Below are 22500 nucleotides of genomic sequence, written 5' to 3' on the forward strand. Positions count from 1 at the left end.
GACGACGAGAAAGCGGAACCTCCCGAACACCACATCTCCCGCGCTCGAGACGATCGCGGGATTCAGTGCTGGGCTCTTTCCTGTTCGCTCGCCGCTACTAGGGAAATCCTTGTTAGTTTCTTTTCCTCCGCTTACTAATATGCTTAAATTCGGCGGGTGATCCTCCCTGATCTGAGGCCAACGATAAAAATTCGAGGCAGACGCGATATCCGTACGCGACGTCCCTTATTATATTTCACGACGACGAACCGACGGACCGCGCGCGCAAGCAAGCAAGCGCGCACGGCGGCCGGTCGTCGTCGCGGGACGCCCTTCGGACGTCGAGTCCGCCTACTCTGTACACCCCCACCGTCGCGATCATCGCGCGTCGCAGAGGGCGAGTGCGCGTGCGTGAGGCGCGCGCGTCGCGAGTCCGAAGAGGTCTCTAGACGCGCGCACGCACAACGCAACGCTGCACACACAACACGCGTTGCGCGATGAACGACGACGATGACGATGATTATGATGATACGAGCGTAAACGAAAATCTCGACACGCACACGCGGGCGCGAGTACTTTTCGTTAGCGATCGATCGTCCGGCCCTTTCGGTATCGGTCCGTATCGATACGATAATATAACGTTCGCACTGGAACGACGACGCGTATCACCGACATAATACACGGATGCGTAGCGACGACGAGCGATGAACTCTCTCGCATCGGGCTAGGCGCGCGCGCACATGAACATCACGTAATGTTTACTTACATATGTTTGTGTGTGCGTTACGCTTGCCGCGCAAGAAAACATTCACCGCCTGCCGGTCGCATCCGTCGGAGACGCGTCGTCTGTGCTTCCGATATATTTTATTATATCGTATACACGAACCGATGAGCTCGGACGAAGACCGCACTACGAAGACTCGCGTCTTAGCGATGCGTGTAATCTTTTCACACTCGTTTCATATTCAATACAATTCTATATATTTAAACGGACCGTAAACGCTCTCAGCGCGTACGCGGACGTGTGGGGCGCACCCCGCCGTCCGTCGTCCGTCGCGAAGAACGTTCAACGGAAACCGTCAATTGTTCGAAAGAGCGCGCGCCCGCGCGCCCGCGCGCGGTAATGCGGCAGCGGCAGCGCGACGACAGCGACGGCGGATAGTGAGAGAGAGAGAGTGAGAGCCGCGGCGGCGCGGACGAGAGACTCTTATTAGAGATCGTCTCATCGCACCGTCCGCGAGCTCGTTCATCACCCCCCACCAACCCGCCGCCGCCGCGTCGCGCGTCACCGCCGCGCGCATCGACCGGCGCGAGCGCACGTAGCGCGCGTTCGACACCGAACAGTGTGGTTTTTATATTTTAACAGCCGGCCCTCAGACAGGAGTGGTCCTGGATATTTCTCCACGGACCGCAATGTGCGTTCGAAATGTCGATGTTCAAATGTGTCCTGCAGTTCACACTATGACGCGCAGTTAACTGCGTTCTTCATCGACCCGCGAGCCAAGTGATCCACCGTCCAGGGTAATGGTTTTTTCTTAATGTTGTTATTACTTACGGTAGCGGCCTACGGCTCTCGCCGACGGCCACTTGATTGTCCGTTTTTATGTATTAACGTCGAAAGTTGGTCGAATTCATGTGCGCCGAGGCGTTCATAAAGAAACGGCACCGAAAAAGCTTAACGCCCCGACGCGAATCCTTTAGAATGATGAACGACGACGACCCGCGCACCCCCCAACGAGCTGGCGTGACGCACGACATTGTCATCTTTCTAACCGCTTAAATATCGTTTTGTATAGCGCCAACCGACAAAAAAGGGCCTGAGCTAGGCAGTGGGGATTTTCACCGCTTCGAACGCTCCGTTTGGTATGCCCCGGTCGGCGCTCGTCTCTCGGCGTTTTTCCGCCACCCGGCCGCGTCGACGGCGGCGGAGGCAGCGGCGGCGGTAGCACTTTCGACGAATGCCACCACCGCCACCGGCCACCGCCACGGCGCCGTCGCCGCTGCGCCGTTAGGCGTAATAGACGCTAGAGACAATTATTTCACATTTTATTTTTTATTTTTTATACATATATACAAACACGCACACACACACGGACGCACACGCGCGCGCGCTCGTCCGCATTAGATACGAACAGCAGCGCGCGCGTACGTACATATATATGTATATATGTCGTATATATATATATATATCATTATGGATGTATTACATATATATATGTGTAAACACGGTATGTACGAAGTCGTCGTCGTCGTCGTCGTCGTCGTCGTCGTCGCAACAGCAACAACAGCAACAGCGGCGCAACAACGTTCGTGAACATATCACGCGTCTCGCACACATACACACACGTTAATGATCCTTCCGCAGGTTCCCCTACGGAAACCTTGTTACGACTTTTACTTCCTCTAAATGATCAAGTTTGGTCAACTTCCCAGCAACGCCGACGGCCGTGAAGCCACCGCGTGTCGGTCCGAAGACCTCACTAAATCATTCAATCGGTAGTAGCGACGGGCGGTGTGTACAAAGGGCAGGGACGTAATCAACGCGAGCTTATGACTCGCGCTTACTAGGAATTCCTCGTTTATGGGGGATAATTGCAAACCCCAATCCCCAGCACGAAGGAGTTTCAACGGGTTGCCCGGGCCTCTAGGCCAGGGAGAACATGCTGATTCCTTCAGTGTAGCGCGCGTGCGGCCCAGGACATCTAAGGGCATCACAGACCTGTTATTGCTCAATCTCGTGCGGCTCGAAGCCGCCGGTCCCTCTAAGAAGAATTTTAATACGTCGCCAGTGAGTTGCGCCACCGGAGCGGCGCACACCTAAATGACGACGCCTATTTAGCAGGCTAGAGTCTCGTTCGTTACCGGAATTAACCAGACAAATCGCTCCACCAACTAAGAACGGCCATGCACCACCACCCACCGAATCAAGAAAGAGCTGTTAATCTGTCAATCCTTCCGGTGTCCGGGCCTGGTGAGATTTCCCGTGTTGAGTCAAATTAAGCCGCAGGCTCCACTCCTGGTGGTGCCCTTCCGTCAATTCCTTTAAGTTTCAGCTTTGCAACCATACTCCCCCCGGAGTCCAAAATCTTTGGTTTCCCGGAAGCTGCCCGCCGAGCCATCGTAGTAACGTCGGCGGATCGCTAGATGACATATTTACGGTTAGAACTAGGGCGGTATCTAATCGCCTTCGAACCTCTAACTTTCGTTCTTGATTGATGAAAACACCTTTGGCAAATGCTTTCGCTGATGTTCGTCTTGCGACGATCCAAGAATTTCACCTCTAACGTCGCAATACGAATGCCCCCAGTTATCCCTATTAATCATTACCTCGGAGTTCTGAAAACCAACAAAATAGAACCGAGATCATATTCTATTATTCCATGCACGAAATATTCAAGCAGCATTTTGAGCCCGCTTTGAGCACTCTAATTTGTTCAAAGTAAAATTGTCGGCCCATCTCGACACTCACCGAAGAGCACCGCGATAGGATTTTGATATTGAACCGCCGTTTTACCGACGGCTCACCGACGATATGCTCCGCAGACGTGTCAGTATCACCGCGGATGCGGTGCACCGACAGCGCGGCGCACAAATGCAACTACGAGCTTTTTAACCGCAACAATTTTAGTATACGCTATTGGAGCTGGAGTTACCGCGGCTGCTGGCACCAGACTTGCCCTCCAATTGTTCCTCGTTAAAATATTTAAAGTGTACTCATTCCGATTACGAGGCCTCGTAAGAGTCCCGTATCGTTATTTTTCGTCACTACCTCCCCGTGCCGGGAGTGGGTAATTTGCGCGCCTGCTGCCTTCCTTGGATGTGGTAGCCGTTTCTCAGGCTCCCTCTCCGGAATCGAACCCTGATTCCCCGTTACCCGTGACAACCATGGTAGTCGCAGAAACTACCATCGAAAGTTGATAAGGCAGACATTTGAAAGATGCGTCGCCGGTGCTGGACCATGCGATCGGCAAAAGTTATCCAGATTCATCAAAATTAACGACTTCGGACGCGAGGCCCTCCGTCGATTGGTTTTGATCTAATAAAAGCACTCATCCCATCACTGGTCAGAGTTCTGATTGCATGTATTAGCTCTAGAATTACCACAGTTATCCAAGTAACCGAGGTAAGATCTAAGGAACCAAAACTGATATATTGAGCCATTCGCGGTATCGCCTTAATACGGCTTGCACTGAGACATGCATGGCTTAATCTTTGAGACAAGCATATAACTACTGGCAGGATCAACCAGGGAGCTAGCTAGAGCTAACACACACCAACACCGCACATACGAGAGATATGAGGGTGATGATGATATGATAGACGTGACAAGCGACGCGTCGGACGTTCGAAACGCCGTGACGCGCCGGTGCCTAGGTAGCTTTTTGCGTGCGCGCGTGTGCGTATTTATTACAATACACACACAACACCACACCACAAAAACAAAATGAATTCGTTTTTCTATCTGTTCACGGAGGAAAATGTATATCTCAACACTCGCCTCGCGTTCGTCCAGATTTACTTTGGACGCGGCATCGCGTCCGATTCATCGGAACGTTCTTTGACGAGACACATACAAATCTTCACTTTTATAAAATATCGTTTCGCAAAACGTATAATGACCGATTTTCAGCCCGGTTTTAGAGAGATCCGAAATCCTTGATTTATATATCATGATCGACCGTCGCGCGACTAGCGCGCGACGAGCTCGTTGATGCGATGCGTTAAGGGCCGCCCCGAAGTCGACTCGGGAGCCCAACGCCGTTCGCGTTAATTAAACGAGACGTTATCTTACGCCTTCCGCTCTTACATAACGGAGACGTCGTCCGACACAGTTTACGGTGTGTTGTTGTGGGGAGATCCCCTTTTTTTTCTTCCCTCCTCCGCCGCCGCTGTGTCGTTCGTGCGTTTGTCGGTTATAGAAGTTTCAGTTTCGGGCGTTCTCGTTGGTGGCGCGCGTTGTTTGTGTATCGGTGTTATTAGTTTTGTTCGATTCGCGCGCGTTTTCTAAGAATAATTTTTAAATTTTTTTTTTTTATAAAAAAAAAAAAAAAAAAACTAAATCTAAAAAAAACGCAATCTCCGCAAACAAACTAACACACCACCACCACACACACCCCACCAACCAAACAAACACACTCCACCACACTCCACAACCACCAACAAACAAAACAAAACAGAAGAGCATCGGAGAGAACTCGATTCGGCCGACCGGCGCGTCTCGCGCCAGTCCCATGTATATGCGGGAACGACTGTATGCGTCTATGCGCTAGTGAGCGCCTATTCTGGCTATAAAAACCAGCCATGAGTTCGTGCCTCCCGGTCAGTAGGGAGAGTCGAGAGACCTAAGCACGAGCTCATTAAAAAGGGTTAGCCCACCGTTGTCGTATGCCCAACCCGAAGGCAACGGTTAGACTTGAGGGACACACGTGCCCCCCCATTTGGGCTATCCGAGCATTTCAGCTCGGACCTGGCACGGGTCACGCTTCGCCGTGAGGCTAGGCGCTCGCGCATGCCGGACGAATCCGGCAGACCCGCTCACAAGCCTGACTAGCGCCGAAGGTCTGAGACAAACAGCACTAGTGGAAAATGCGCTTTTCACCCTCGCAATTAAGGAGATGCCAGCGAAGTGTAGTCCTGCAAACAGCCACCACCAGGACCACTAATTTAGGCTCTCCCCCCCCTCCGGATTAGTCGAAAGCAGCGGCGCCACGTGCAGGCCCCGGATAGGAGTTGAGAGACGAAACGTCCGCCAACCGGAAAACGGACGCCCGAAACCCCTTGCTAGCTCCGATACGGGTCGTTATACTAGCGATCGGAGGCCGGCCGTCGAGCGTCGATCGCTACCGTCCCATGTATCGTGAGCTAGGAGCAAAAATGTCGTCTCCGCCCGTTAGGGCCCCGGCGGTGAAGGCGGCGGCCTTCGGTCACCCCTTAAGAGAGTCATAGTTACTCCCGCCGTTTACCCGCGCTTGCTTGAATTTCTTCACGTTGACATTCAGAGCACTGGGCAGAAATCACATTGCGTCAACACCCGCGAGGGCCATCGCAATGCTTTGTTTTAATTAGACAGTCGGATTCCCCTTGTCCGTGCCAGTTCTGAGCTGACCGTTGAACGGCGGTCGTACAGGAACGAGCCGATCGCGCACGAAACGAAACCGACCCGCCCTTACGGCTAGGAAGATCCGCGGAAGGCCGGAACGCGGGTCCGGATTCAGCCCGCGCCCACGAACGCGCGCGCGCACGCCGAAGCGAAACGCGCACGAGTAACGAAGAACGAGCATCGACCAGGCCCGGCACCGGCCGCATCCGCTTCCCGTCCAAACCCGACACGCCCCGGTCCTCAGAGCCAATCCTTATTCCGAAGTTACGGATCCAATTTGCCGACTTCCCTTACCTACATTATTCTATCGACTAGAGGCTCTTCACCTTGGAGACCTGCTGCGGATATGGGTACGAACCGGCGCGACATCTCCACGTACATCCCTCACCTGAATTTTCAAGGTCCGCAGAGAGTATCCGGACACCGCCGCAAATGCGGTGCTCTTCGCGTTCCGAACCATATCTCCCTTCTATAGGATTCCATGGAACTCGAACGCTCAGGCAGAAAAGAAAACTCTTCCCGGACCCCTCGGCGGCGTCTTCAGGCCACTTCGGGTTACCCCGTCGAACACTCGCTTTGAAACGAGGGAACGATTATTGAAACGGTTCCGCTGCCGGGTTCCGGAATAGGAACCGGATTCCCTTTCGCTCAAAGGGCGTTATTTAGTTCTTAAATTTTTTTTTCAAAAAAAATAAAAATAAACACGCCGCATCGACATAAGATCTCTCCTTGAGCTTAGGATCGACTGACTCGCGAGCAACTACTGTTCACGCGAAACCCTTCTCCACGTCAGTCCTCCAGGGCCTCGCTGGAGTATTTGCTACTACCACCAAGATCTGCACCGACGGAGGCTCCAGGCGGGCTCGCGCCCAGACCCTTCTGCGCTCTCCGCCGCGCTCGTCCTACTCGTTACGGCCTAATAAAGCGTGCGCGAGACGCGCTCGCCGTATATGCCCGTAACGGTAGTGTATAGGCAAAACGCTTCAGCGCCATCCATTTTCAGGGCTGGTTGCTTCGGCAGGTGAGTCGTTGCACACTCCTTAGCGGATTCCGACTTCCATGGCCACCGTCCTGCTGTCATGAGCGACCAACGCCTTTCATGGTGTCCCATGAGCGTTTTTTGGGCGCCTTAACACTACGTTTGGTTCATCCCACAGCGCCAGTTCTGCTTACCAAAATTGGCCCACTTGGCACCGTCATCAGATCTCCGGCTTCATCGTTCGAGTAAGCCGGAGCTCTCACCCATTTAAAGTTTGAGAATAGGTTGAGGTCGTTTCGGCCCCAATGCCTCTAATCATTCGCTTTACCGGATGAGACTGTTCTTCGTCGACGCCAGCTATCCTGAGGGAAACTTCGGACGGAACCAGCTACTAGATGGTTCGATTAGTCTTTCGCCCCTATACCCAGTTCCGACGATCGATTTGCACGTCAGAATCGCTACGGTCCTCCATCAGGGTTTCCCCTGACTTCGACCTGACCAGGCATAGTTCACCATCTTTCGGGTCCCAGCATCTCTGCTCAGAGCGCGCCTGCATTCACGGATTGGAAACGAGACGCCTCGGGAGTGCGAGAGTGCAGATCGCAAAGGACGTACACTCCATCCTCCCTGAGCGCGCGGCGAGCGCGCGCCTTCACTTTCGTTGCGCCTTTCAGTTTATACAAATACTCAATGACTCGCACACATGCTAGACTCCTTGGTCCGTGTTTCAAGACGGGTCCTGCGAGTGCCCGAAACTGAATCATCGCAGACAGAGACGCGCACGGTCCGAGACAGCACGGCTGCGACGACAGACGCGCCGCAACGAGGTCCGCGCTCGGGCAGGACCTCGTGTACGACGTTATCTTGCGTCGGGCCGGACGCGCCTTTAGAGAGCGCGTGCGCGATTCTTATCCTTATACCGTCCGGCGGCCGATCGGCTACCGCGAAACGGTCCAACGTCCTGACTCCGCTCGCGCGAAGTGAACGCTGGGCTGCCCGTCGGCGGCGCTTAGATCGACACCCGAACGGGTCGCGATGCATTACTGAGAGAGAAGTGCACGCCCTCCGCGGACGTCGACGCGCACCGGCCCGTGCGACGCGATACAGCGCCCGATTAAAGGCGGACCGGACGTCGCATCAGAGCGCGGGCGCGTACGCCGCGGAATGACGATGAATCTCTCCGTTCGTTCATTCGAGTTTCGCAGGTTTACCCCTGAACGGTTTCACGTACTCTTGAACTCTCTCTTCAAAGTTCTTTTCAACTTTCCCTCACGGTACTTGTTCGCTATCGGTCTCGCGGTTATATTTAGCCTTAGATGGAGTTTACCACCCACTTAGGGCTGCACTCTCAAGCAACCCGACTCTTAGGAGAGTCCCTCTCGCCGCCGCCCTCCGTCGCTACGGGCCTGGCACCCTCTGCGGGAAAACGGCCCCGTTCAAGACGAACTTGGACAGGAGTATCGACGACGAGAAAGCGGAACCTCCCGAACACCACATCTCCCGCGCTCGAGACGATCGCGGGATTCAGTGCTGGGCTCTTTCCTGTTCGCTCGCCGCTACTAGGGAAATCCTTGTTAGTTTCTTTTCCTCCGCTTACTAATATGCTTAAATTCGGCGGGTGATCCTCCCTGATCTGAGGCCAACGATAAAAATTCGAGGCAGACGCGATATCCGTACGCGACGTCCCTTATTATATTTCACGACGACGAACCGACGGACCGCGCGCGCAAGCAAGCAAGCGCGCACGGCGGCCGGTCGTCGTCGCGGGACGCCCTTCGGACGTCGAGTCCGCCTACTCTGTACACCCCCACCGTCGCGATCATCGCGCGTCGCAGAGGGCGAGTGCGCGTGCGTGAGGCGCGCGCGTCGCGAGTCCGAAGAGGTCTCTAGACGCGCGCACGCACAACGCAACGCTGCACACACAACACGCGTTGCGCGATGAACGACGACGATGACGATGATTATGATGATACGAGCGTAAACGAAAATCTCGACACGCACACGCGGGCGCGAGTACTTTTCGTTAGCGATCGATCGTCCGGCCCTTTCGGTATCGGTCCGTATCGATACGATAATATAACGTTCGCACTGGAACGACGACGCGTATCACCGACATAATACACGGATGCGTAGCGACGACGAGCGATGAACTCTCTCGCATCGGGCTAGGCGCGCGCGCACATGAACATCACGTAATGTTTACTTACATATGTTTGTGTGTGCGTTACGCTTGCCGCGCAAGAAAACATTCACCGCCTGCCGGTCGCATCCGTCGGAGACGCGTCGTCTGTGCTTCCGATATATTTTATTATATCGTATACACGAACCGATGAGCTCGGACGAAGACCGCACTACGAAGACTCGCGTCTTAGCGATGCGTGTAATCTTTTCACACTCGTTTCATATTCAATACAATTCTATATATTTAAACGGACCGTAAACGCTCTCAGCGCGTACGCGGACGTGTGGGGCGCACCCCGCCGTCCGTCGTCCGTCGCGAAGAACGTTCAACGGAAACCGTCAATTGTTCGAAAGAGCGCGCGCCCGCGCGCCCGCGCGCGGTAATGCGGCAGCGGCAGCGCGACGACAGCGACGGCGGATAGTGAGAGAGAGAGAGTGAGAGCCGCGGCGGCGCGGACGAGAGACTCTTATTAGAGATCGTCTCATCGCACCGTCCGCGAGCTCGTTCATCACCCCCCACCAACCCGCCGCCGCCGCGTCGCGCGTCACCGCCGCGCGCATCGACCGGCGCGAGCGCACGTAGCGCGCGTTCGACACCGAACAGTGTGGTTTTTATATTTTAACAGCCGGCCCTCAGACAGGAGTGGTCCTGGATATTTCTCCACGGACCGCAATGTGCGTTCGAAATGTCGATGTTCAAATGTGTCCTGCAGTTCACACTATGACGCGCAGTTAACTGCGTTCTTCATCGACCCGCGAGCCAAGTGATCCACCGTCCAGGGTAATGGTTTTTTCTTAATGTTGTTATTACTTACGGTAGCGGCCTACGGCTCTCGCCGACGGCCACTTGATTGTCCGTTTTTATGTATTAACGTCGAAAGTTGGTCGAATTCATGTGCGCCGAGGCGTTCATAAAGAAACGGCACCGAAAAAGCTTAACGCCCCGACGCGAATCCTTTAGAATGATGAACGACGACGACCCGCGCACCCCCCAACGAGCTGGCGTGACGCACGACATTGTCATCTTTCTAACCGCTTAAATATCGTTTTGTATAGCGCCAACCGACAAAAAAGGGCCTGAGCTAGGCAGTGGGGATTTTCACCGCTTCGAACGCTCCGTTTGGTATGCCCCGGTCGGCGCTCGTCTCTCGGCGTTTTTCCGCCACCCGGCCGCGTCGACGGCGGCGGAGGCAGCGGCGGCGGTAGCACTTTCGACGAATGCCACCACCGCCACCGGCCACCGCCACGGCGCCGTCGCCGCTGCGCCGTTAGGCGTAATAGACGCTAGAGACAATTATTTCACATTTTATTTTTTATTTTTTATACATATATACAAACACGCACACACACACGGACGCACACGCGCGCGCGCTCGTCCGCATTAGATACGAACAGCAGCGCGCGCGTACGTACATATATATGTATATATGTCGTATATATATATATATATCATTATGGATGTATTACATATATATATGTGTAAACACGGTATGTACGAAGTCGTCGTCGTCGTCGTCGTCGTCGTCGTCGTCGCAACAGCAACAACAGCAACAGCGGCGCAACAACGTTCGTGAACATATCACGCGTCTCGCACACATACACACACGTTAATGATCCTTCCGCAGGTTCCCCTACGGAAACCTTGTTACGACTTTTACTTCCTCTAAATGATCAAGTTTGGTCAACTTCCCAGCAACGCCGACGGCCGTGAAGCCACCGCGTGTCGGTCCGAAGACCTCACTAAATCATTCAATCGGTAGTAGCGACGGGCGGTGTGTACAAAGGGCAGGGACGTAATCAACGCGAGCTTATGACTCGCGCTTACTAGGAATTCCTCGTTTATGGGGGATAATTGCAAACCCCAATCCCCAGCACGAAGGAGTTTCAACGGGTTGCCCGGGCCTCTAGGCCAGGGAGAACATGCTGATTCCTTCAGTGTAGCGCGCGTGCGGCCCAGGACATCTAAGGGCATCACAGACCTGTTATTGCTCAATCTCGTGCGGCTCGAAGCCGCCGGTCCCTCTAAGAAGAATTTTAATACGTCGCCAGTGAGTTGCGCCACCGGAGCGGCGCACACCTAAATGACGACGCCTATTTAGCAGGCTAGAGTCTCGTTCGTTACCGGAATTAACCAGACAAATCGCTCCACCAACTAAGAACGGCCATGCACCACCACCCACCGAATCAAGAAAGAGCTGTTAATCTGTCAATCCTTCCGGTGTCCGGGCCTGGTGAGATTTCCCGTGTTGAGTCAAATTAAGCCGCAGGCTCCACTCCTGGTGGTGCCCTTCCGTCAATTCCTTTAAGTTTCAGCTTTGCAACCATACTCCCCCCGGAGTCCAAAATCTTTGGTTTCCCGGAAGCTGCCCGCCGAGCCATCGTAGTAACGTCGGCGGATCGCTAGATGACATATTTACGGTTAGAACTAGGGCGGTATCTAATCGCCTTCGAACCTCTAACTTTCGTTCTTGATTGATGAAAACACCTTTGGCAAATGCTTTCGCTGATGTTCGTCTTGCGACGATCCAAGAATTTCACCTCTAACGTCGCAATACGAATGCCCCCAGTTATCCCTATTAATCATTACCTCGGAGTTCTGAAAACCAACAAAATAGAACCGAGATCATATTCTATTATTCCATGCACGAAATATTCAAGCAGCATTTTGAGCCCGCTTTGAGCACTCTAATTTGTTCAAAGTAAAATTGTCGGCCCATCTCGACACTCACCGAAGAGCACCGCGATAGGATTTTGATATTGAACCGCCGTTTTACCGACGGCTCACCGACGATATGCTCCGCAGACGTGTCAGTATCACCGCGGATGCGGTGCACCGACAGCGCGGCGCACAAATGCAACTACGAGCTTTTTAACCGCAACAATTTTAGTATACGCTATTGGAGCTGGAGTTACCGCGGCTGCTGGCACCAGACTTGCCCTCCAATTGTTCCTCGTTAAAATATTTAAAGTGTACTCATTCCGATTACGAGGCCTCGTAAGAGTCCCGTATCGTTATTTTTCGTCACTACCTCCCCGTGCCGGGAGTGGGTAATTTGCGCGCCTGCTGCCTTCCTTGGATGTGGTAGCCGTTTCTCAGGCTCCCTCTCCGGAATCGAACCCTGATTCCCCGTTACCCGTGACAACCATGGTAGTCGCAGAAACTACCATCGAAAGTTGATAAGGCAGACATTTGAAAGATGCGTCGCCGGTGCTGGACCATGCGATCGGCAAAAGTTATCCAGATTCATCAAAATTAACGACTTCGGACGCGAGGCCCTCCGTCGATTGGTTTTGATCTAATAAAAGCACTCATCCCATCACTGGTCAGAGTTCTGATTGCATGTATTAGCTCTAGAATTACCACAGTTATCCAAGTAACCGAGGTAAGATCTAAGGAACCAAAACTGATATATTGAGCCATTCGCGGTATCGCCTTAATACGGCTTGCACTGAGACATGCATGGCTTAATCTTTGAGACAAGCATATAACTACTGGCAGGATCAACCAGGGAGCTAGCTAGAGCTAACACACACCAACACCGCACATACGAGAGATATGAGGGTGATGATGATATGATAGACGTGACAAGCGACGCGTCGGACGTTCGAAACGCCGTGACGCGCCGGTGCCTAGGTAGCTTTTTGCGTGCGCGCGTGTGCGTATTTATTACAATACACACACAACACCACACCACAAAAACAAAATGAATTCGTTTTTCTATCTGTTCACGGAGGAAAATGTATATCTCAACACTCGCCTCGCGTTCGTCCAGATTTACTTTGGACGCGGCATCGCGTCCGATTCATCGGAACGTTCTTTGACGAGACACATACAAATCTTCACTTTTATAAAATATCGTTTCGCAAAACGTATAATGACCGATTTTCAGCCCGGTTTTAGAGAGATCCGAAATCCTTGATTTATATATCATGATCGACCGTCGCGCGACTAGCGCGCGACGAGCTCGTTGATGCGATGCGTTAAGGGCCGCCCCGAAGTCGACTCGGGAGCCCAACGCCGTTCGCGTTAATTAAACGAGACGTTATCTTACGCCTTCCGCTCTTACATAACGGAGACGTCGTCCGACACAGTTTACGGTGTGTTGTTGTGGGGAGATCCCCTTTTTTTTCTTCCCTCCTCCGCCGCCGCTGTGTCGTTCGTGCGTTTGTCGGTTATAGAAGTTTCAGTTTCGGGCGTTCTCGTTGGTGGCGCGCGTTGTTTGTGTATCGGTGTTATTAGTTTTGTTCGATTCGCGCGCGTTTTCTAAGAATAATTTTTAAATTTTTTTTTTTTATAAAAAAAAAAAAAAAAAAACTAAATCTAAAAAAAACGCAATCTCCGCAAACAAACTAACACACCACCACCACACACACCCCACCAACCAAACAAACACACTCCACCACACTCCACAACCACCAACAAACAAAACAAAACAGAAGAGCATCGGAGAGAACTCGATTCGGCCGACCGGCGCGTCTCGCGCCAGTCCCATGTATATGCGGGAACGACTGTATGCGTCTATGCGCTAGTGAGCGCCTATTCTGGCTATAAAAACCAGCCATGAGTTCGTGCCTCCCGGTCAGTAGGGAGAGTCGAGAGACCTAAGCACGAGCTCATTAAAAAGGGTTAGCCCACCGTTGTCGTATGCCCAACCCGAAGGCAACGGTTAGACTTGAGGGACACACGTGCCCCCCCATTTGGGCTATCCGAGCATTTCAGCTCGGACCTGGCACGGGTCACGCTTCGCCGTGAGGCTAGGCGCTCGCGCATGCCGGACGAATCCGGCAGACCCGCTCACAAGCCTGACTAGCGCCGAAGGTCTGAGACAAACAGCACTAGTGGAAAATGCGCTTTTCACCCTCGCAATTAAGGAGATGCCAGCGAAGTGTAGTCCTGCAAACAGCCACCACCAGGACCACTAATTTAGGCTCTCCCCCCCCTCCGGATTAGTCGAAAGCAGCGGCGCCACGTGCAGGCCCCGGATAGGAGTTGAGAGACGAAACGTCCGCCAACCGGAAAACGGACGCCCGAAACCCCTTGCTAGCTCCGATACGGGTCGTTATACTAGCGATCGGAGGCCGGCCGTCGAGCGTCGATCGCTACCGTCCCATGTATCGTGAGCTAGGAGCAAAAATGTCGTCTCCGCCCGTTAGGGCCCCGGCGGTGAAGGCGGCGGCCTTCGGTCACCCCTTAAGAGAGTCATAGTTACTCCCGCCGTTTACCCGCGCTTGCTTGAATTTCTTCACGTTGACATTCAGAGCACTGGGCAGAAATCACATTGCGTCAACACCCGCGAGGGCCATCGCAATGCTTTGTTTTAATTAGACAGTCGGATTCCCCTTGTCCGTGCCAGTTCTGAGCTGACCGTTGAACGGCGGTCGTACAGGAACGAGCCGATCGCGCACGAAACGAAACCGACCCGCCCTTACGGCTAGGAAGATCCGCGGAAGGCCGGAACGCGGGTCCGGATTCAGCCCGCGCCCACGAACGCGCGCGCGCACGCCGAAGCGAAACGCGCACGAGTAACGAAGAACGAGCATCGACCAGGCCCGGCACCGGCCGCATCCGCTTCCCGTCCAAACCCGACACGCCCCGGTCCTCAGAGCCAATCCTTATTCCGAAGTTACGGATCCAATTTGCCGACTTCCCTTACCTACATTATTCTATCGACTAGAGGCTCTTCACCTTGGAGACCTGCTGCGGATATGGGTACGAACCGGCGCGACATCTCCACGTACATCCCTCACCTGAATTTTCAAGGTCCGCAGAGAGTATCCGGACACCGCCGCAAATGCGGTGCTCTTCGCGTTCCGAACCATATCTCCCTTCTATAGGATTCCATGGAACTCGAACGCTCAGGCAGAAAAGAAAACTCTTCCCGGACCCCTCGGCGGCGTCTTCAGGCCACTTCGGGTTACCCCGTCGAACACTCGCTTTGAAACGAGGGAACGATTATTGAAACGGTTCCGCTGCCGGGTTCCGGAATAGGAACCGGATTCCCTTTCGCTCAAAGGGCGTTATTTAGTTCTTAAATTTTTTTTTCAAAAAAAATAAAAATAAACACGCCGCATCGACATAAGATCTCTCCTTGAGCTTAGGATCGACTGACTCGCGAGCAACTACTGTTCACGCGAAACCCTTCTCCACGTCAGTCCTCCAGGGCCTCGCTGGAGTATTTGCTACTACCACCAAGATCTGCACCGACGGAGGCTCCAGGCGGGCTCGCGCCCAGACCCTTCTGCGCTCTCCGCCGCGCTCGTCCTACTCGTTACGGCCTAATAAAGCGTGCGCGAGACGCGCTCGCCGTATATGCCCGTAACGGTAGTGTATAGGCAAAACGCTTCAGCGCCATCCATTTTCAGGGCTGGTTGCTTCGGCAGGTGAGTCGTTGCACACTCCTTAGCGGATTCCGACTTCCATGGCCACCGTCCTGCTGTCATGAGCGACCAACGCCTTTCATGGTGTCCCATGAGCGTTTTTTGGGCGCCTTAACACTACGTTTGGTTCATCCCACAGCGCCAGTTCTGCTTACCAAAATTGGCCCACTTGGCACCGTCATCAGATCTCCGGCTTCATCGTTCGAGTAAGCCGGAGCTCTCACCCATTTAAAGTTTGAGAATAGGTTGAGGTCGTTTCGGCCCCAATGCCTCTAATCATTCGCTTTACCGGATGAGACTGTTCTTCGTCGACGCCAGCTATCCTGAGGGAAACTTCGGACGGAACCAGCTACTAGATGGTTCGATTAGTCTTTCGCCCCTATACCCAGTTCCGACGATCGATTTGCACGTCAGAATCGCTACGGTCCTCCATCAGGGTTTCCCCTGACTTCGACCTGACCAGGCATAGTTCACCATCTTTCGGGTCCCAGCATCTCTGCTCAGAGCGCGCCTGCATTCACGGATTGGAAACGAGACGCCTCGGGAGTGCGAGAGTGCAGATCGCAAAGGACGTACACTCCATCCTCCCTGAGCGCGCGGCGAGCGCGCGCCTTCACTTTCGTTGCGCCTTTCAGTTTATACAAATACTCAATGACTCGCACACATGCTAGACTCCTTGGTCCGTGTTTCAAGACGGGTCCTGCGAGTGCCCGAAACTGAATCATCGCAGACAGAGACGCGCACGGTCCGAGACAGCACGGCTGCGACGACAGACGCGCCGCAACGAGGTCCGCGCTCGGGCAGGACCTCGTGTACGACGTTATCTTGCGTCGGGCCGGACGCGCCTTTAGAGAGCGCGTGCGCGATTCTTATCCTTATACCGTCCGGCGGCCGATCGGCTACCGCGAAACGGTCCAACGTCCTGACTCCGCTCGCGCGAAGTGAACGCTGGGCTGCCCGTCGGCGGCGCTTAGATCGACACCCGAACGGGTCGCGATGCATTACTGAGAGAGAAGTGCACGCCCTCCGCGGACGTCGACGCGCACCGGCCCGTGCGACGCGATACAGCGCCCGATTAAAGGCGGACCGGACGTCGCATCAGAGCGCGGGCGCGTACGCCGCGGAATGACGATGAATCTCTCCGTTCGTTCATTCGAGTTTCGCAGGTTTACCCCTGAACGGTTTCACGTACTCTTGAACTCTCTCTTCAAAGTTCTTTTCAACTTTCCCTCACGGTACTTGTTCGCTATCGGTCTCGCGGTTATATTTAGCCTTAGATGGAGTTTACCACCCACTTAGGGCTGCACTCTCAAGCAACCCGACTCTTAGGAGAGTCCCTCTCGCCGCCGCCCTCCGTCGCTACGGGCCTGGCACCCTCTGCGGGAAAACGGCCCCGTTCAAGACGAACTTGGACAGGAGTATCGACGACGAGAAAGCGGAACCTCCCGAACACCACATCTCCCGCGCTCGAGACGATCGCGGGATTCAGTGCTGGGCTCTTTCCTGTTCGCTCGCCGCTACTAGGGAAATCCTTGTTAGTTTCTTTTCCTCCGCTTACTAATATGCTTAAATTCGGCGGGTGATCCTCCCTGATCTGAGGCCAACGATAAAAATTCGAGGCAGACGCGATATCCGTACGCGACGTCCCTTATTATATTTCACGACGACGAACCGACGGACCGCGCGCGCAAGCAAGCAAGCGCGCACGGCGGCCGGTCGTCGTCGCGGGACGCCCTTCGGACGTCGAGTCCGCCTACTCTGTACACCCCCACCGTCGCGATCATCGCGCGTCGCAGAGGGCGAGTGCGCGTGCGTGAGGCGCGCGCGTCGCGAGTCCGAAGAGGTCTCTAGACGCGCGCACGCACAACGCAACGCTGCACACACAACACGCGTTGCGCGATGAACGACGACGATGACGATGATTATGATGATACGAGCGTAAACGAAAATCTCGACACGCACACGCGGGCGCGAGTACTTTTCGTTAGCGATCGATCGTCCGGCCCTTTCGGTATCGGTCCGTATCGATACGATAATATAACGTTCGCACTGGAACGACGACGCGTATCACCGACATAATACACGGATGCGTAGCGACGACGAGCGATGAACTCTCTCGCATCGGGCTAGGCGCGCGCGCACATGAACATCACGTAATGTTTACTTACATATGTTTGTGTGTGCGTTACGCTTGCCGCGCAAGAAAACATTCACCGCCTGCCGGTCGCATCCGTCGGAGACGCGTCGTCTGTGCTTCCGATATATTTTATTATATCGTATACACGAACCGATGAGCTCGGACGAAGACCGCACTACGAAGACTCGCGTCTTAGCGATGCGTGTAATCTTTTCACACTCGTTTCATATTCAATACAATTCTATATATTTAAACGGACCGTAAACGCTCTCAGCGCGTACGCGGACGTGTGGGGCGCACCCCGCCGTCCGTCGTCCGTCGCGAAGAACGTTCAACGGAAACCGTCAATTGTTCGAAAGAGCGCGCGCCCGCGCGCCCGCGCGCGGTAATGCGGCAGCGGCAGCGCGACGACAGCGACGGCGGATAGTGAGAGAGAGAGAGTGAGAGCCGCGGCGGCGCGGACGAGAGACTCTTATTAGAGATCGTCTCATCGCACCGTCCGCGAGCTCGTTCATCACCCCCCACCAACCCGCCGCCGCCGCGTCGCGCGTCACCGCCGCGCGCATCGACCGGCGCGAGCGCACGTAGCGCGCGTTCGACACCGAACAGTGTGGTTTTTATATTTTAACAGCCGGCCCTCAGACAGGAGTGGTCCTGGATATTTCTCCACGGACCGCAATGTGCGTTCGAAATGTCGATGTTCAAATGTGTCCTGCAGTTCACACTATGACGCGCAGTTAACTGCGTTCTTCATCGACCCGCGAGCCAAGTGATCCACCGTCCAGGGTAATGGTTTTTTCTTAATGTTGTTATTACTTACGGTAGCGGCCTACGGCTCTCGCCGACGGCCACTTGATTGTCCGTTTTTATGTATTAACGTCGAAAGTTGGTCGAATTCATGTGCGCCGAGGCGTTCATAAAGAAACGGCACCGAAAAAGCTTAACGCCCCGACGCGAATCCTTTAGAATGATGAACGACGACGACCCGCGCACCCCCCAACGAGCTGGCGTGACGCACGACATTGTCATCTTTCTAACCGCTTAAATATCGTTTTGTATAGCGCCAACCGACAAAAAAGGGCCTGAGCTAGGCAGTGGGGATTTTCACCGCTTCGAACGCTCCGTTTGGTATGCCCCGGTCGGCGCTCGTCTCTCGGCGTTTTTCCGCCAAGTTTTTCCGGCCGCGTCGACGGCGGCGGAGGCAGCGGCGGCGGTAGCACTTTCGACGAATGCCACCACCGCCACCGGCCACCGCCACGGCGCCGTCGCCGCTGCGCCGTTAGGCGTAATAGACGCTAGAGACAATTATTTCACATTTTATTTTTTATTTTTTATACATATATACAAACACGCACACACACACGGACGCACACGCGCGCGCGCTCGTCCGCATTAGATACGAACAGCAGCGCGCGCGTACGTACATATATATGTATATATGTCGTATATATATATATATATCATTATGGATGTATTACATATATATATGTGTAAACACGGTATGTACGAAGTCGTCGTCGTCGTCGTCGTCGTCGTCGTCGTCGTCGTCGCAACAGCAACAACAGCAACAGCGGCGCAACAACGTTCGTGAACATATCACGCGTCTCGCACACATACAGACACGTTAATGATCCTTCCGCAGGTTCCCCTACGGAAACCTTGTTACGACTTTTACTTCCTCTAAATGATCAAGTTTGGTCAACTTCCCAGCAACGCCGACGGCCGTGAAGCCACCGCGTGTCGGTCCGAAGACCTCACTAAATCATTCAATCGGTAGTAGCGACGGGCGGTGTGTACAAAGGGCAGGGACGTAATCAACGCGAGCTTATGACTCGCGCTTACTAGGAATTCCTCGTTTATGGGGGATAATTGCAAACCCCAATCCCCAGCACGAAGGAGTTTCAACGGGTTGCCCGGGCCTCTAGGCCAGGGAGAACATGCTGATTCCTTCAGTGTAGCGCGCGTGCGGCCCAGGACATCTAAGGGCATCACAGACCTGTTATTGCTCAATCTCGTGCGGCTCGAAGCCGCCGGTCCCTCTAAGAAGAATTTTAATACGTCGCCAGTGAGTTGCGCCACCGGAGCGGCGCACACCTAAATGACGACGCCTATTTAGCAGGCTAGAGTCTCGTTCGTTACCGGAATTAACCAGACAAATCGCTCCACCAACTAAGAACGGCCATGCACCACCACCCACCGAATCAAGAAAGAGCTGTTAATCTGTCAATCCTTCCGGTGTCCGGGCCTGGTGAGATTTCCCGTGTTGAGTCAAATTAAGCCGCAGGCTCCACTCCTGGTGGTGCCCTTCCGTCAATTCCTTTAAGTTTCAGCTTTGCAACCATACTCCCCCCGGAGTCCAAAATCTTTGGTTTCCCGGAAGCTGCCCGCCGAGCCATCGTAGTAACGTCGGCGGATCGCTAGATGACATATTTACGGTTAGAACTAGGGCGGTATCTAATCGCCTTCGAACCTCTAACTTTCGTTCTTGATTGATGAAAACACCTTTGGCAAATGCTTTCGCTGATGTTCGTCTTGCGACGATCCAAGAATTTCACCTCTAACGTCGCAATACGAATGCCCCCAGTTATCCCTATTAATCATTACCTCGGAGTTCTGAAAACCAACAAAATAGAACCGAGATCATATTCTATTATTCCATGCACGAAATATTCAAGCAGCATTTTGAGCCCGCTTTGAGCACTCTAATTTGTTCAAAGTAAAATTGTCGGCCCATCTCGACACTCACCGAAGAGCACCGCGATAGGATTTTGATATTGAACCGCCGTTTTACCGACGGCTCACCGACGATATGCTCCGCAGACGTGTCAGTATCACCGCGGATGCGGTGCACCGACAGCGCGGCGCACAAATGCAACTACGAGCTTTTTAACCGCAACAATTTTAGTATACGCTATTGGAGCTGGAGTTACCGCGGCTGCTGGCACCAGACTTGCCCTCCAATTGTTCCTCGTTAAAATATTTAAAGTGTACTCATTCCGATTACGAGGCCTCGTAAGAGTCCCGTATCGTTATTTTTCGTCACTACCTCCCCGTGCCGGGAGTGGGTAATTTGCGCGCCTGCTGCCTTCCTTGGATGTGGTAGCCGTTTCTCAGGCTCCCTCTCCGGAATCGAACCCTGATTCCCCGTTACCCGTGACAACCATGGTAGTCGCAGAAACTACCATCGAAAGTTGATAAGGCAGACATTTGAAAGATGCGTCGCCGGTGCTGGACCATGCGATCGGCAAAAGTTATCCAGATTCATCAAAATTAACGACTTCGGACGCGAGGCCCTCCGTCGATTGGTTTTGATCTAATAAAAGCACTCATCCCATCACTGGTCAGAGTTCTGATTGCATGTATTAGCTCTAGAATTACCACAGTTATCCAAGTAACCGAGGTAAGATCTAAGGAACCAAAACTGATATATTGAGCCATTCGCGGTATCGCCTTAATACGGCTTGCACTGAGACATGCATGGCTTAATCTTTGAGACAAGCATATAACTACTGGCAGGATCAACCAGGGAGCTAGCTAGAGCTAACACACACCAACACCGCACATACGAGAGATATGAGGGTGATGATGATATGATAGACGTGACAAGCGACGCGTCGGACGTTCGAAACGCCGTGACGCGCCGGTGCCTAGGTAGCTTTTTGCGTGCGCGCGTGTGCGTATTTATTACAATACACACACAACACCACACCACAAAAACAAAATGAATTCGTTTTTCTATCTGTTCACGGAGGAAAATGTATATCTCAACACTCGCCTCGCGTTCGTCCAGATTTACTTTGGACGCGGCATCGCGTCCGATTCATCGGAACGTTCTTTGACGAGACACATACAAATCTTCACTTTTATAAAATATCGTTTCGCAAAACGTATAATGACCGATTTTCAGCCCGGTTTTAGAGAGATCCGAAATCCTTGATTTATATATCATGATCGACCGTCGCGCGACTAGCGCGCGACGAGCTCGTTGATGCGATGCGTTAAGGGCCGCCCCGAAGTCGACTCGGGAGCCCAACGCCGTTCGCGTTAATTAAACGAGACGTTATCTTACGCCTTCCGCTCTTACATAACGGAGACGTCGTCCGACACAGTTTACGGTGTGTTGTTGTGGGGAGATCCCCTTTTTTTTCTTCCCTCCTCCGCCGCCGCTGTGTCGTTCGTGCGTTTGTCGGTTATAGAAGTTTCAGTTTCGGGCGTTCTCGTTGGTGGCGCGCGTTGTTTGTGTATCGGTGTTATTAGTTTTGTTCGATTCGCGCGCGTTTTCTAAGAATAATTTTTAAATTTTTTTTTTTTATAAAAAAAAAAAAAAAAAAACTAAATCTAAAAAAAACGCAATCTCCGCAAACAAACTAACACACCACCACCACACACACCCCACCAACCAAACAAACACACTCCACCACACTCCACAACCACCAACAAACAAAACAAAACAGAAGAGCATCGGAGAGAACTCGATTCGGCCGACCGGCGCGTCTCGCGCCAGTCCCATGTATATGCGGGAACGACTGTATGCGTCTCCGCGTAGCGCGATAGAGCGTTCGCGTATCGATTGCATACCACCGATCTACATATCTATATCTGACCCTGATCTCGATGTCATCGTCGTCGTCATCATCATCATCATCATCATCATCATCATCATCATCATCATCATCGTCGTCGTCGTCATCATCGTCATCATCGTCGTCGTTCGACCCGATCGCGGATTGCGCGTAGCCAGCCGCC

The 22500-nt window shown here is 53.3% G+C and overlaps 6 non-coding genes and 1 pseudogene across 6 annotated transcripts; all 7 read right to left on the bottom strand.

Moving 5' to 3' along the window:
* The window catches only part of LOC137927597 (large subunit ribosomal RNA), a 4892-nt pseudogene extending 4712 nt beyond the window's left edge, over positions 1-180 (bottom strand).
* Positions 181-1346: 1166 nt separating this feature from the next.
* On the bottom strand, positions 1347-1503 carry LOC137927601 (5.8S ribosomal RNA). The gene has a single exon (XR_011107787.1). It is a non-coding gene; the product is annotated as a 5.8S ribosomal RNA (ribosomal RNA).
* Positions 1504-2327: 824 nt separating this feature from the next.
* Positions 2328-4231, bottom strand: LOC137927591 (small subunit ribosomal RNA). Its single transcript, XR_011107780.1, has one exon. It is a non-coding gene; the product is annotated as a small subunit ribosomal RNA (ribosomal RNA).
* A 5635-nt stretch (positions 4232-9866) lies between these two features.
* LOC137927602 (5.8S ribosomal RNA) lies at positions 9867-10023 on the bottom strand. The gene has a single exon (XR_011107788.1). It is a non-coding gene; the product is annotated as a 5.8S ribosomal RNA (ribosomal RNA).
* An 824-nt stretch (positions 10024-10847) lies between these two features.
* Positions 10848-12751, bottom strand: LOC137927592 (small subunit ribosomal RNA). Its single transcript, XR_011107781.1, has one exon. It is a non-coding gene; the product is annotated as a small subunit ribosomal RNA (ribosomal RNA).
* A 5635-nt stretch (positions 12752-18386) lies between these two features.
* On the bottom strand, positions 18387-18543 carry LOC137927603 (5.8S ribosomal RNA). The gene has a single exon (XR_011107789.1). It is a non-coding gene; the product is annotated as a 5.8S ribosomal RNA (ribosomal RNA).
* Positions 18544-19379: 836 nt separating this feature from the next.
* LOC137927593 (small subunit ribosomal RNA) lies at positions 19380-21283 on the bottom strand. Its single transcript, XR_011107782.1, has one exon. It is a non-coding gene; the product is annotated as a small subunit ribosomal RNA (ribosomal RNA).
* Between the last annotated feature and the right edge of the window lie 1217 nt (positions 21284-22500).

Source organism: Battus philenor, unplaced genomic scaffold (genome assembly GCF_028537555.1).
Source record: "Battus philenor isolate CCGP_79_NKW_IND1 unplaced genomic scaffold, ilBatPhil1.0.hap1 SCAF_34, whole genome shotgun sequence".
Classification (NCBI taxonomy): Eukaryota; Metazoa; Arthropoda; class Insecta; order Lepidoptera; family Papilionidae; genus Battus; species Battus philenor.